The sequence below is a fragment of the Eumetopias jubatus genome, unplaced genomic scaffold (genome assembly GCF_037043125.1).
Source record: "Eumetopias jubatus isolate StellerSeaLion01/CBP00866 unplaced genomic scaffold, mEumJub1_p1.0 scaffold_1, whole genome shotgun sequence".
NCBI classification, from domain to species: Eukaryota; Metazoa; Chordata; class Mammalia; order Carnivora; family Otariidae; genus Eumetopias; species Eumetopias jubatus.
In genome coordinates, this window is record NW_028274807.1 from 199,323,704 (window position 1) to 199,336,861 (window position 13,158).

At 43.5% G+C, this 13,158-nt stretch overlaps 1 protein-coding gene across 3 annotated transcripts in view; it reads right to left on the reverse strand.

The window, feature by feature from the left end:
• Positions 1-12,548, reverse strand: part of RBM6 (RNA binding motif protein 6) — a 101,472-nt gene extending 88,924 nt beyond the window's left edge. For 2 of the 3 annotated variants that reach the window (XM_088028315.1, XM_028124288.2), the window contains exon 1: positions 12,393-12,548. The gene's annotated coding sequence lies outside the window, so the exon portion shown is untranslated. The remainder of the gene's footprint in view (positions 1-12,392) is intronic. The other variant, XM_088028320.1, reaches the window with a different exon arrangement.
• Positions 12,549-13,158: the final 610 nt, after the last annotated feature.

Genomic DNA, 13,158 nt, shown 5'->3' on the forward strand with positions numbered 1-13,158 from the left:
TCCTTAGATGTGGCGTCTATTTCTCAGGCTCCCTCTCCAGAACCATATCCTGATTCCCTTTTGATGGCACTTGCTTGCCTACCATCATACCACACTTAAAAGCTGATTAAAAATGGATCAGACATAAATGTAGAAGCTAAAACTATAAAGCTTCTAAAAGAAAACACAGGAGAAAATCTTTTTGAGCTTTGTGTCAGCAAAGACTTTTTTTTTTAAAGATTTTATTTATTTATTTGAGAGAGAGAGAATGAGAAACAGACAGCACAAGAGGGAAGAGGGTCAGAGGGAGAAGCAGACTCCCTGCTGAGCAGGGAGCCCGATATGGGACTTGATCCCGGGACTCCAGGATCATGACCTGAGCCGAAGGCAGTCGCTTAACCAACTGAGTCACCCAGGCGCCCTCAGCAAAGACTTCTATAAAGGATCCAAAAGCATTAACAATAAAGAAAAAGATTAAAATTAAAACATGTTCTTCATGGGCACCTGGGTGACTCATTCGTTAGGTGTCTGCCTTCAGCTCGGGTCATGATCCAGGGTCCTGGGTTCAAGGCCCACATCCAGCTCCCTGCTCAGCTGGGAGCCTGCTTCTTCCTCTCCCACTCCCCCAGCTTGAGTTCCCTCTCTCGCTGTGTCTCTCTCTGTCAAATAAATAAATAAAAAATCTTTAAAAACAAAAATACATGTTCTTCACCCGCATCGGGCTCCCTGCTCCTTGGGAGCCTGCTTTTCCCTCTGCTTCTCTTTCTCTCTCTCTCCCTCTGTCTCTCATGAATAAATAAATAAAATCTTAAAAAAAAAAAGACACTTTAAAAAATGAAGAGGCAAACTATGGAACAAGAGTAAATATTTGTAACACACATCTGACAAATGCTTACTATTACTGGTCATAAAGAAAACAGATTGGGCGCCTGGGTGGCTCAGTTGGTTCAGCGACTGCCTTCGGCTCAGGTCATGATCCCGGAGTCCCGGGATCGAGTCCCACATCGGGCTCCCTGCTCGGCGGGGAGTCTGCTTCTCCCTCTGACCTTCCCCCCTCTCATGCGCTCTCTCTCTCTCTCATTCTCTCTCTCAAATAAATAAATAAAATAAATAAAATCTTAAAAAAAAGAAACCATATTTAAAAAAAAAAAGAAAACAGATTAAAACCACAATGAGATACTAATACCCACCCACTAGAACTGCTAAAATTAAAAAGACTTACAAAAGCAAATACGCAAGGATTTTCAGCAATCAGAACTCATACACAGCTGGAAAGAATACAAGATGGTACAACCACTTTAGAAACTGGTCTGACAACACTACCCTAGACTCAGTAATTTCACTTCTACCTAAGATAAATGAAATCTTGTACAAAATGTTCACAGCAGCTTTATTCATAATAGCTTAAAAAAATGGAACCAACCCAACATCCTTCCAAAGGAGATGAAATAAATACACAGTTTGGTGTCTTGAGGGTTTCCGTCCCTGGGGTAGTATACTCTAGATTTCAAATGGAGAGATGCCTTTTTGGTAAAGTGAAGAGAAGGGTTAGTAAGAAAGGGGAAGTAGAAAAGGAGAATCAACAATATCCATTCTTTTTTAAAAATTATTTTTAGGGGCGCCTGGATGAGCTCAGTCAGTTGAGCATCCAACTCTTGATTTCAGCTCAGTTCATGATCTCGGCTCAGGTCATGATCTCAGGGTCTTGGGATCAAGGCCCATGTTGGGCTCTGCGCTCAGTGTGGAGTCTGCTTGTCCCTCTCCCTCTGGTCCTCCCATCGCTTTCTTTCTCTCTCTCAAATAAGTAAATAAATAAAATCTTTTAAAAAATATTTTTTAGGGGTACCTGGGTGGCTCAGTTGGTTAAGCGACTGCCTTTGGCTCAGGTCATGATCCCAGGGTCCTGAGATTGAGCCCCACATCATGCTCCCTGCTCAGCAGGAAGCCTGCTTCTCCCTCTCCCTCTGCCTGCAGCTCTGCCTACTTGTGCTCTCTGTGTCAAATAAATAAATAAAATCTTTAAAATATATATAGATATTTTAAAATTTATAAAATTTACCATTTTAACCATATTTAAGTGTTGAAGTGTATAGTTCAGTGGCATTAAATACATTCATGTTATATAACCATCATCCCCATCCATCCACAGATCTTTTTTCATCTTGCAAAACTGAAAATTTATACTCATTAAACAGTAATTCCTCATTCCCCTCTCAACCCAGTCCCTGGCAACCACCATTCTATTTTCTGTCTCTCTGATTTTGACTACTCTATGTACCTCATCCTACTAGTGGAACCATATGATATTTGTCCTTTTATGATTGGCTTATTTCACTTAGCATATCTTAAACGTTCAGCCACATTGCAGGATCTATTAGAATTTCATTACTTTTTTAAAAAGATATATATATCTTTTTCCCCTAAAGAGAAAGAGAGAGGAGAGGGGGGTGGGAGGGGCAGAGGGAGAGAATCTCAAGCAGGCCTCATGCCCAGCATGGAACCCAATGCAGGACTCAACCTCAACCTCACAACCCCTAGAGCGTGACCTGAGTGGAAATAAGAGTTGGACGCTTAACTGACTGAGCCACCCAGAAGTCCCAGAATTTCATTACTTTTTAAGGCTGAGTAATATTGCATTGTATGTATACACCACATTTTGTTTATCCACTCATCCACTGATGGGACACCTGGGTTACTTCCATCTTTTGGCTACTGTGAATAACAAACCTGGGTGTACAAATCTCTTTGAGATTTTGCTTTCAATTCTTTTGGACATACACCCAAATATGGAATTGGTGCTTTAGGGGCACCTCAGTGGCTCAGTCAGTTAAGCGTCTGCCTTCCACTGAGGTCATGATCCCAGGGTCTTGGGATCAAGCCTCCCGCTCCCCTTGCTTGTGTTCTCTCTCTCTAACAAATGAATAAATAAAATCTTTTTTTTTTTAAGATTTTATTTATTTATTTGAGATAGAGAAAGAGAGAGAGCATGAGCAGGGGGAGCAGCAGACAGAGAGGAAGAAGCAGGCTCCCCGCTGAGCCGGGGGCCCGATGGGGGCTCAATCCCAGGACCCCGAGATCATGACCTGAGCCAAAAGCAGATGCTTACCTAACCGAGCCACCTAGGTGCCCCTGAATAAATAAAAAAAATCTTAAAAAAAAAAAGTGGAGGGCCACCTGGGTGGCTCAGTCATTAGGCGTCTACCTTCGGCTCAGGTCATGATCCCAGGGTCCTGGGATCAAGCCCCACATCGGGCTCCCTGCTTGGCAGGAAGCCTGCTTCTCCCTCTCCCACTCCCCCTGCTTGTGTTCCCTCTCTTGCTGTCTCTCTCTGTCAAATAAATAAATTAAAAAAAAAAAAGTGGAATTGCTGGATCACCTGGTAATTCTATTTTTAATTTATGAGGAATCACCATACCGTTTTCCACACCAGTTTCTCTATTCTCCATTTCCAGCAACAGAGCACAAGGGTTCTGTCGATGGACTGAACTGTGCCCCTCCCCACCCCATTCATATGCTGAACTCCTAGCTCCCAATGGGCTTGTATTTGAAGAGAGGACCTTTAAGGACGTAAGTTAAGAGGTCTTAAGAGTGGGACCTGAATCCAACAGGTCTGGTGTCAGAAGAGACACTAGGAATGCATGCACAGAAGAAAGTTTGTATGAGGACACAGCAAGAAGGCAACCTTCTGCAAGCCAAGGAGAAAGGCCTCACCAAAACCCAACACTGCTGACACCTTGATCTTAGACGTTAGCCTCCAGAGTGAGAGAAAATACATTTGTTATTTAAGCCACCCCATCAGTGGTATCAAGTTATAGCAGTCCTAGGAAAATAATACAAGTTCCAATTTCTCCACACCATCACCAACAATTGTTATTTTCTGTTTTGGAGGTGTTTTGTTATTGTTGTTTTGATCATTGTCATCCTAATGGGTGTGAAGTGGCATCACACTGTCATTTTGATTTGCACTTCCCTAATCATTCATGATGTTGAGCATCTTTCCCTGGACATATTGGCCATCTGTATAACCTTCTTTAGAGAAATGTCTATTGAAGTCCTTTGCCCATTTTTGAATCAGGTTGTATTTTTGTTGTTGAGTTTAGAAGCTTTCTCTATATTCTGGATATTAATCTCTTATCAGATATGTGATTTACAAATATTTTTTCCCATTCTGTGGGGGTGCCTTTTTATTCTGTTGACAGTGTTCTTTGGTGAAGGAAAGTTTTGATGAAGTCCAATTTGTCTATTTTTTCTTCTGTTGACTATGCATTTGGTGTCATACCCAGGAGATCATTTTCAAATCCAATACATGACGATTTCCCCCTGTTTTCTTGTAAGAGTTTTATGGTTTTAGTTCTTTTTCTTTTTTTAAGATTTTATTTATTCATTTGAGAGAGAGAGGGAGAGAGCATGAGCAGGCGCAGGGGTAAGAGGGAGAAGGAGACACCCCGCTGAGCCAGGAGCCCGATGACGTGGGGCTCAATCCCAGGATCGGGAGACCATGAGCTGAGCCAAAGGCAGACACTTAACCATTCGAGTCACCCAGGCGCCCCTAGTTCTTACATTTAGAAACAAGATTCATTCTTAGAAGAATATTTATGGAAGGTAAAGTTTTACACACTGATTCCTTTAAATCTATACATATGCAAGGGTGCCTGGGTAGCTCAGTCAGTTGAGCATCTGACTCTTGATTTGGGGGCTCAGGTCATGATCTCAGGGTTGTGAGATTAAGCCCCACGTCAGGCTCCACACTCAGTGCAGAGTCTGCCTCTGCCCTCCCCTTGCTCACGCATTCTTTCTCTATAAAATAAATAAATCTTTAAAAATATACATATACAGGGGCACCTGGTGGCTCAGTTGTTAAGCATCTGCCTTTGGCTCAGGTCATGATCCCAGGGTCCTGCGATCGAGCCCCACGTCAGGCTCCCTGCTCCGCAGGAAGCCTGCTTGTCCCTCTCCCACTCCCCCTGCTTGTGTTCCTTCTCTCGCTGTGTCTCTGTCAAATAAATAAAATCTTAAAAAAAAATTAAATAAATAATAAATAAAAATATACATATACATATGCCCACATTCTCCCTGGAATGTTTTTGTGTACCCCATAGGTTGAAGATTGTAGTTTGAAGAACCTACCCTTATATTGCTCTATCACTCAACTTTTTTTGCCCATATTACCATTCTGCTGACTGCTTCTTTTTTGCTTATAAACACTCAAGTCTTTCTCGTGCAAAAATACACACACACACACGCACAAATACAAAAACTTCAAATATTATTTAAATAAATGTCCACCAAATATTGCTAATCCCCCAAGGCTCCACACTGTTTCTTAGCGCTGTTTTTGATCCACACGCCATCCCTAGGTGCTATGGACTGAATGTTTGTACACACCCTCCAAATTCTTATGTTGAAGCCCTAATCCTCAATGTGATGGTATTCAGAGGTGGGGGCTTTGAGAGGTAACTGGGTCATGAGAGTGGAGCCCTCATGAATGGGATTAGTGCCCTTATAAGAAAAGACAAAAGAAATGATTTTTCTCTCAGCCATATAAAGATACAGCAAGAAGGTAGCTTTCTGCAAAGGATCTTCACCAGGAACCAAATCAAAAGGCACCTTGACCGTGAACTTCCCTGTCTTCAGAACCGTGAGAAATAAATTTTACTATTCAGGTCACCCAGTCCATGTTACTTTGTCATAGCAGCCAAAGCTGACTAGACATGGGCAACTGCATCTTCTCAATTTAACAACAATAACTACCATCTCTACAATGATAATTTCCACATCTCTAGCTTCTGCCTAGACTTCCCCTATAAAGTCCAAATTGCGTGCCAGAAATCACCACTTGGCTATCTCATAGGAATCTCAAAGTCATGTACAAATTAAGCTTTATTACTGCAGGAAGACATTTAAATATTTCATTAGAGCTGCTTTTTCTTATAAATAGAAATTTCCCTTGGGGCGCCTGGGTGGCTCAGTCGTTAAGCATCTGCCTTCGGCTCAGGTCATGATCCCGGGGTCCTGGGATCGAGCCCCGTGTCGGGCTCCCTGCTCAGTGGGGAGCCTGCTTCTCCCTCTCCCACTCCCCCTGCTTGTGTTCCCTCTCTCGCTGTGTCTCTCTGTCAAATAAATAAATAAAATCTTAAATGTTTGGATTTTATTTATTTATTTGACAGAGAGATAGAGAGCACAAGTAGGCAGAGGGAGAGGGAGAAGCAGGCTCCCCGCTGAGCAGGGAGCTGGACGTGGGGCTCAATCCCAGGACCCCAGGATCATGATCTGAGCCGAAGGCAGCCGCTCAACCAACTGAGCCACCCAGGCACCCCAATAAATAAAATCTTAAAAAAAAAAAAAGAAAAAAATTTCCCGGGGTGCCTGGGTGGCTCAGTCAGTTAAGCATCTGCCTTTGGCTTAGGTCATGATCTCGGGGTCCTGGGATTGAGCCCCATGTGGGGCTCCCTGCTCAGCGGGGAGCCTGCTTCTCCCTCTCCCGCTCCCCCTGCTTGTGCGCACACACACTCTCTCTCTCTAATAAATAAATAAACAGAAATTCCCCAGGGTTTAAATATTCTTATATCCTGGTTCCTTATACCAGCAAATTACAGTCAGGCTCCCAGTTCAAGAGTGAGTTTTGTAAGGCAGTAGAGTGTAGTGGAAAAGGGCTAAAAGTGCCATCTCTGGACATACTCTGCTTAGGATCCTGGGATCGAGCCCCGCGTCGGGCTCCCTGCTCAGTGGGAAGCCTGCTCCTCCCTCTCCCTCTGCTTGTGTTCCCTCTCTCGCTGTCTCTGTCAAATAAATAAATAAAATCTTAAAAAAAAAGAATGACAATGCAAATCCATTAGAACAGTAGTCAATAAATAAAATGCTCAGTAAATGTTAGCTATTATTACTTTAAGAGTTTATTTAGAAAATCATTGAGATTTGAATGCATTCCCATTGATGCAGTCTGATTTGGCTAAACAACTGACATTAAAAATCTGATTTGCCAATTAGATTATATGGCATTTTCCATAAATTAAGTCTGCAACTCCAAGGTCTGTGTGTGTGTGTGTGTGTGTGTGTGTGTGTGTGTGTGTGTGTGTGTGTGTATGTATAAAGCATACATACAATATATATTATGCAAGGAAATACATCCTTTTCAGCCATTTATGATAAAAATGTTAAGGCACTAATGCTAACTTAAAAATGTACAAGGTGCGGGGCGCCTGGATGGCTCAGGTGGTTGGGCATCCATCTGAGATCATGATCTTTGGTTCAGGTCATGATCTCAGGGTCCTGGGATCGAGCCCCATGTCGGGCTCCTGGCTCAGCAGGAAGCCTGCTTCTCCCTCTCCCTCTGCCTCTCCCCCTGCTCATGCTCTCTATCTCTCTGTCTCAAATGAGTAAATAAAATCTTTAAAAAAAAAACGTGCAAGGTGGTAATAAGTTTTTCAAAATTTTAGGGGGAAAATTTTTTTTAATTTTAGGTGGTCCAAGAATAAAAAGATTTCAAAACCACTGGCCTAGTGCATGTGTTTTACTTTATTTTTTTAAAGATCTTATTTATTTGACGGAGAGAGAGAGAGAGAGAGCGCGTGCGCACAAGCAGGGGGAGTGGCAGGGAGAGGGAGAAGCAGACTCCCCGCTGAGCAGGGAGCCTGATGCAGGGCTCTATTCCAGGACCCTGGGATCATGACCTGACCCGAAAGCAGACGCTTAACCAACTGAGCCACTCAGGCACCCCACAGTGCATGTGTTTTAGAGTTAGAATGCCTGGATTTGAATCAAAACCCCAGTTTTCTAACTATTGCACCTTTGACAAGTTATTTAACTTCTATATGTCTCAAAGCTCTCCTATACTATTGGAATAATGGTACCTACCTCGTATGATTACTGTCAGGTGTAAATGAGATCATGCATAAGAAGCAATCATATTCATAGCCCCATTGTTCATAATAGTCCCAAACTGGAAATAGTCCAAATGTCCACTAATAAGTGAATGGCTGAACCAAAAAAAATATACCATAAAAAAGAATGCAACAACACAGATGAACCTAAAAAAACATTGCAAGTGAAATAAGCCAGACACAGAAGACTGAGAACTGTATAATTCCAATTATATGAAATTTCTAGAAAACATTAAACTACAGAGACAGGAAGCAAATCAGTGGATATTAGGACTTGCAGTTGGAGAAGTGGGGATAAACAACAAACTGGAGCTAAGGAATGTTTTGAGGTGCTGGAAATATTCTAAATCTGAACAGTGGTGATGATTACATCAAACTGAACACTTACAGATGAAGGAATTTTATGATATGTAAACTATGTCTCCAAAAAAAGTTTTGAACAATTTTAAAACAATGTAATAAATATCGGGGCGCCTGGGTGGCTCAGTATGTTAAGCATCTGCCTTCAGCTCAGGTCATGATCCCAGGGTCCTGGGATCGAGCCCCGCATCAGGCTCCCCGCTCGGCAGGAAGCCTGCTTCTCCCTCTCCCACTCCCACTCCCCCTGCTTGTGTTCCCTCTCTCGCTGTCTCTCTCTCTCTCTGTCAAATAAATAAATAAAATCTATAAAACAAACAAAAAACAATGTAATCAATATTACTACTAATGCTACTACGCTCAGGTTTTTAAAATCATAACAACGGGGGCACCTGGGTGGCTCAGTCGTTAAGCATCTGCCTTCGGCTCAGGTCATGATCCCAGAGTCCTGGGATTGAGTCCCACATCAGGCTCTCTGCTCAGCAGGAAGTCTGCTTCTCCCTCTCCCACTCCCCCTGCTTGTATTCCCTCTCTCGCTGTGTCTCTCTCTGTCAAATAAATAAATAAAATCTTAAAAAAAAAAATCATAATAACGTTAAGCTGGAAAGGACCTTCCTGAGTATGTCTAATCCTACTGTCCAAAATGAGAGTGATAAAGACAAGCATAGCTGACTGCTAACTCTACCACAGTTTAGTACTTTATATGGGTTCTCTCATTTAATCATCACAAGTCTTCTGTAGGGTAAACTAAGTTACTATTCCCACTTTATAGACCATGCAACTAAGGCTCAAATAGGTTGAAACCTGACCCAAAACAATATAACTAATAGGAGAAAAAGCCAATATACAAACTCAAGACCATCTGATTCTAAAGCCAATGCTTAGAAAAAACCCACCCTGAAATTCATATGGAAATTTCAAAGGACTCTGAATGGCCAAAACAATCTTGAAAAAGAACACAGTTGGAGGAGACACACTTCCCAATTTCAAAACCTACTACAAAGCTACAGTTATCAAAACAGTGTGGTATTGGTATATGGACACACACAGATCAGTGGAACAAAGAAACCAGAAATAAATTCTTACATATATGGTCAGGATCTTTTCAACAAGGGTGCCAAGACTATCAAGGGGAAAAGACAGCCTTTTCAACAAATGCTCATAGGAAAATTGGATATCCAAGTGCAGAAGAATGAAGTGGGACCTTACCTAACACCACATACCAAAATTATCTCAAAATGGATCAAAGATCTAAATGTGAGTGCTAAAACTATAAAACTCTTACAATAATAGGGGAAATGCTTCATCCATTGGATTTGGCAACGATCTCTAGGCTATGACACCAAAGGCACAGTCAACAAAAGAAAAACAGGCAAATTAGACTTCATCAAAATGAAAAACTCTTCTGCATCAAAGAACACTCAACAGAGTAAAAAGGCACCCCACAAATTGGGAGAAAATATTTGCAAATCACATATCTGATAAAAGATTAATATCCAGAATATGCACATGCCCACGTTCATAGCAGCATGATTCACAACAGTCAAAAGGTGGAAACAACACACTTGTCTACCAACAAATGAAGTGATAACAAATGTGGCCTATTCACACCAATGGAATATTTATTCAGCTATAAAAGAGAATGAGTATGTCAATTACATCTCAATTTTTAAAATATATTTTTTGTAATTTTTAAAAAAGGGATGAAGTTTGAGGCGCTTGGATGGCTCAGTCGAAGAGTGACCAACTCTTGATCCCAGGGTTGTAGGTTTGAGCTCTCTGTTCGGTGTAGAGATAAATAAATAAACTTGAAAAAAAAAAGGAATGAAGTTTGGATACCTGCTATGACATGAATGGACCATGAAAACATTACGGTAAGTGAAATAGGTTGAACATAAAAGGACAAATATTGTATGATTTCACTTATATGGGATACCTAGAACAGGCAAATTCACAGTGATTTCAGACTATAAATCATTAGGCTGCAGGGAAGGAACAATGAGAGTTACTTGCTTAATGGACCGAGTTTCTGTTTGGGGTGATGAAAAAGTTTTGGAAATAGAGAGTGGTGATGGACACACTACACTGTGTATGTAATTAATGCACTGAGTTTTACACTTAAAAATGGCTTAGGGGCGCCTGGCTGGCTCAATCAGAAGAGTGTGTGGCTCTTGATCTCTGGGTAATGAGTTCCAGCCCATATTGGGTGTAAAGATTCCTTAAATAAACATCAAAAAAAGATCAAAAGAATTTGTTACAACATATGTAACAAAATATATTTACCACAACTCTGTAAAGAAATTAGCAATGTAATATAAAAAGCATTGAATTATACACCTTAAATGGTTAATTGTATGACATATGAATTACAAATTATATCTCAAAGCTATTTAAAAAAAAAAGACAACAGTGGTGGCTAACATTTAGTGAACACCTTGTGCACACCTGGCACTGTTCTAAGGGCATTACATAAACCTCACAACAACCTCATTTCACATATGAGGAAACTCAAGTAAGGTAATTTATCCAATGTCACTGAATTAGTGGAGGTTGAGTCAAGGATTCAAAACCTATCAGATTCTAAAGCTCCCCCAGTTATCCACTCTGCTATTCTGAGTCCCACAGCATGACAGGAGGGTTATAAAATGCATTCAACACATGCCCCATTAACTAAGCAAATGAGATGAAGAATAATTGTGGGAGTGTGGCAGAAAAATTCTAAGCACTTGGTATATGGCTAAAAAAAAGTCCATCAAGGAATGATTTATGATCTTTAAAATTTCAGAACTTTCCGATAGTTTTAATTTTAATACAACCCTGAATCTGATTATTAACAGCAGTCTGTACATTTAAACACTGGCACAAGACTATAACCTTGCTCAAGTATCTGCAATAACAGTTCTTTTAGTAACACCCACTCACCTCCCCCACCCAGGCCTTGACAAGGGTCCTCTGAAAGGCTACAACAACCTAGGAATCTAAAGGCAACAAAAGAAACCCAAGTCTGGTAACAATTCTATAAAGAAGGGTGCTACAGATGTCCAGAAAAGAGACCTAGTACCTTCCCTATAGGTTAAGTACCTAGTTAGGTGCTAATTAACTAGACAAGGTTCAGGTCCAACTTGTCTGTTTCACCAAAACAATAACATGCCAGTAGTTACTTTATACATTGACAGTCCTACCGGCACCCATCAGTTCTTCATACCTCTCCCTACAGTCCTCACAACTTTGCTGATATTGACATTATAAGCTATTCACGCTGGTGGCATTACTCAATAGGAAGTTGAAAACTAACAAACCTAGGGTACAATCCAGAGTTCAGAAAATGAACCAAGTGACCAGGCGCATCAGAGTCTACTGAACTCCTTCACTTACATCCAGCAACTCTGACCTTCACATGCAAAACCTGGAATATGCAAAAAATGCCATTATCCTTAAAGTTTATGTACCTTACAAAACATGACCCTTTGTTTTTATTAAAAAATGCACTCCTAGAGTTGAATCCAGTAGCACATCAATACTAAAGTTAGAAGAAAAAAACAGATTTACAACGCCAAAAGGAATCTAAAGAGTAAATACGAAGAAACATCCCTCCTCCCACATTCTCCCAACGGGCGCAGAACCCACCAGACCACTCCCCCGCCTCCAGGTTCTACAGTCCCGCGTGCCGGGCTCCGAGCTCGAGCTCTCGCACCCTGTGGTCCCGCTAAGCCCACTCCAGTCTAGCCTGGTCTAAGGACGAGGCTACGTGCTAGGTACAAGAAGGCCTCCCTCTCGAGCGATGCCTCAGAACTGGATCAGATTCCTGCAAAAGCAGGAAAAAATGAGGAAGAAAGGGCCCGCCTGCGGGTCCGCAGACCAGAAGCACCAAACCGTAACCACGCGCCAGCCCCCTACTCCGCAGCCGACAGCCCCGAGGCTGGACCGGTAATTCTACCGCCGCGCCGGGCCCCGCCCCGGGCCCGCGACCGTTCCGGGGCGTTCCTCCCGAGGGCGGCGCCTCCCTCACCACACCGCCACTTGGCTCTCTTCTTCCCGAGCGAGGCCGCGGTCGCCCCGCGACACCGAAGCCGCAGCTTCCAGGCCTCGCGGACCCGCGACTTCTCTAGCGGCCTGGCAGGCCCGCTCCTTCCCCGCAGGCTCCGGCACGCCCTCTCTACTGCCCCAGACCCTTACCGAGGCAGCGCGGCCTCCGCGGCCCGCTCCTCCTAATCCTCAGCCGCCGCCACCGACCCAGCGTCGCGGAGACCGGAACTTCCTCCGCGCCGGCCGCTGCTTCCACAAAGGCGCCGCGCCGCCGCCTTCAGCGCTCGGCCCGCCGGGAGATAGAGTACAGCGGCAGGTCGCGCTGACTCCACTCCCGCCGTGCCTCGCGCGCGGTGGGGGGGCGGGGCTGACTACGAAAGCGAGGCGTGAGGGCACGCTGCTCGCCGGCGTCCAATGGGAGGGCGTGCTTCCCCAGGCCCGCGGGGCCTGCTGGGGGTTGTTGTTTAGGCCCTGGCTCGTCTTCCGGTGCTCTCTTTATAGAGTTGAGCAAGACTTTCAGTCGGCCGTTAACTTGGCCTCCCCAAGTTTTGCTCCCCACCAGGAGCGCAGATCAGGCCTTGATCTGCCTAGTTCGAGGGCGCCTTTCCCGTCATTGTGAAGGCAATGGAAGGGAGACTTGTCTGGCCTAAGCCTTCCGGGGAAGTGGCTGCTGGCCCACACAAGCCGCTTAGCTCTTTTTGCCTAAGACCCGAGGATAGGTGCGAGAGAAGCACTTGAATTAGAGCAGCAGTAGTCAGAGAGTCTCGTCCCCTTTTCTTTCAGAGGGGGTTTCCAAGTTAGGCATCCCCCGCTCAAGAATATCAAGCAAATGCCACCTACGTTAAAGGTTCAGTAGTCCTACCCATGAGGGAAAATCCACCCAGCTTCCACAGGGCCTTGCTAGATCTCAGGCGAT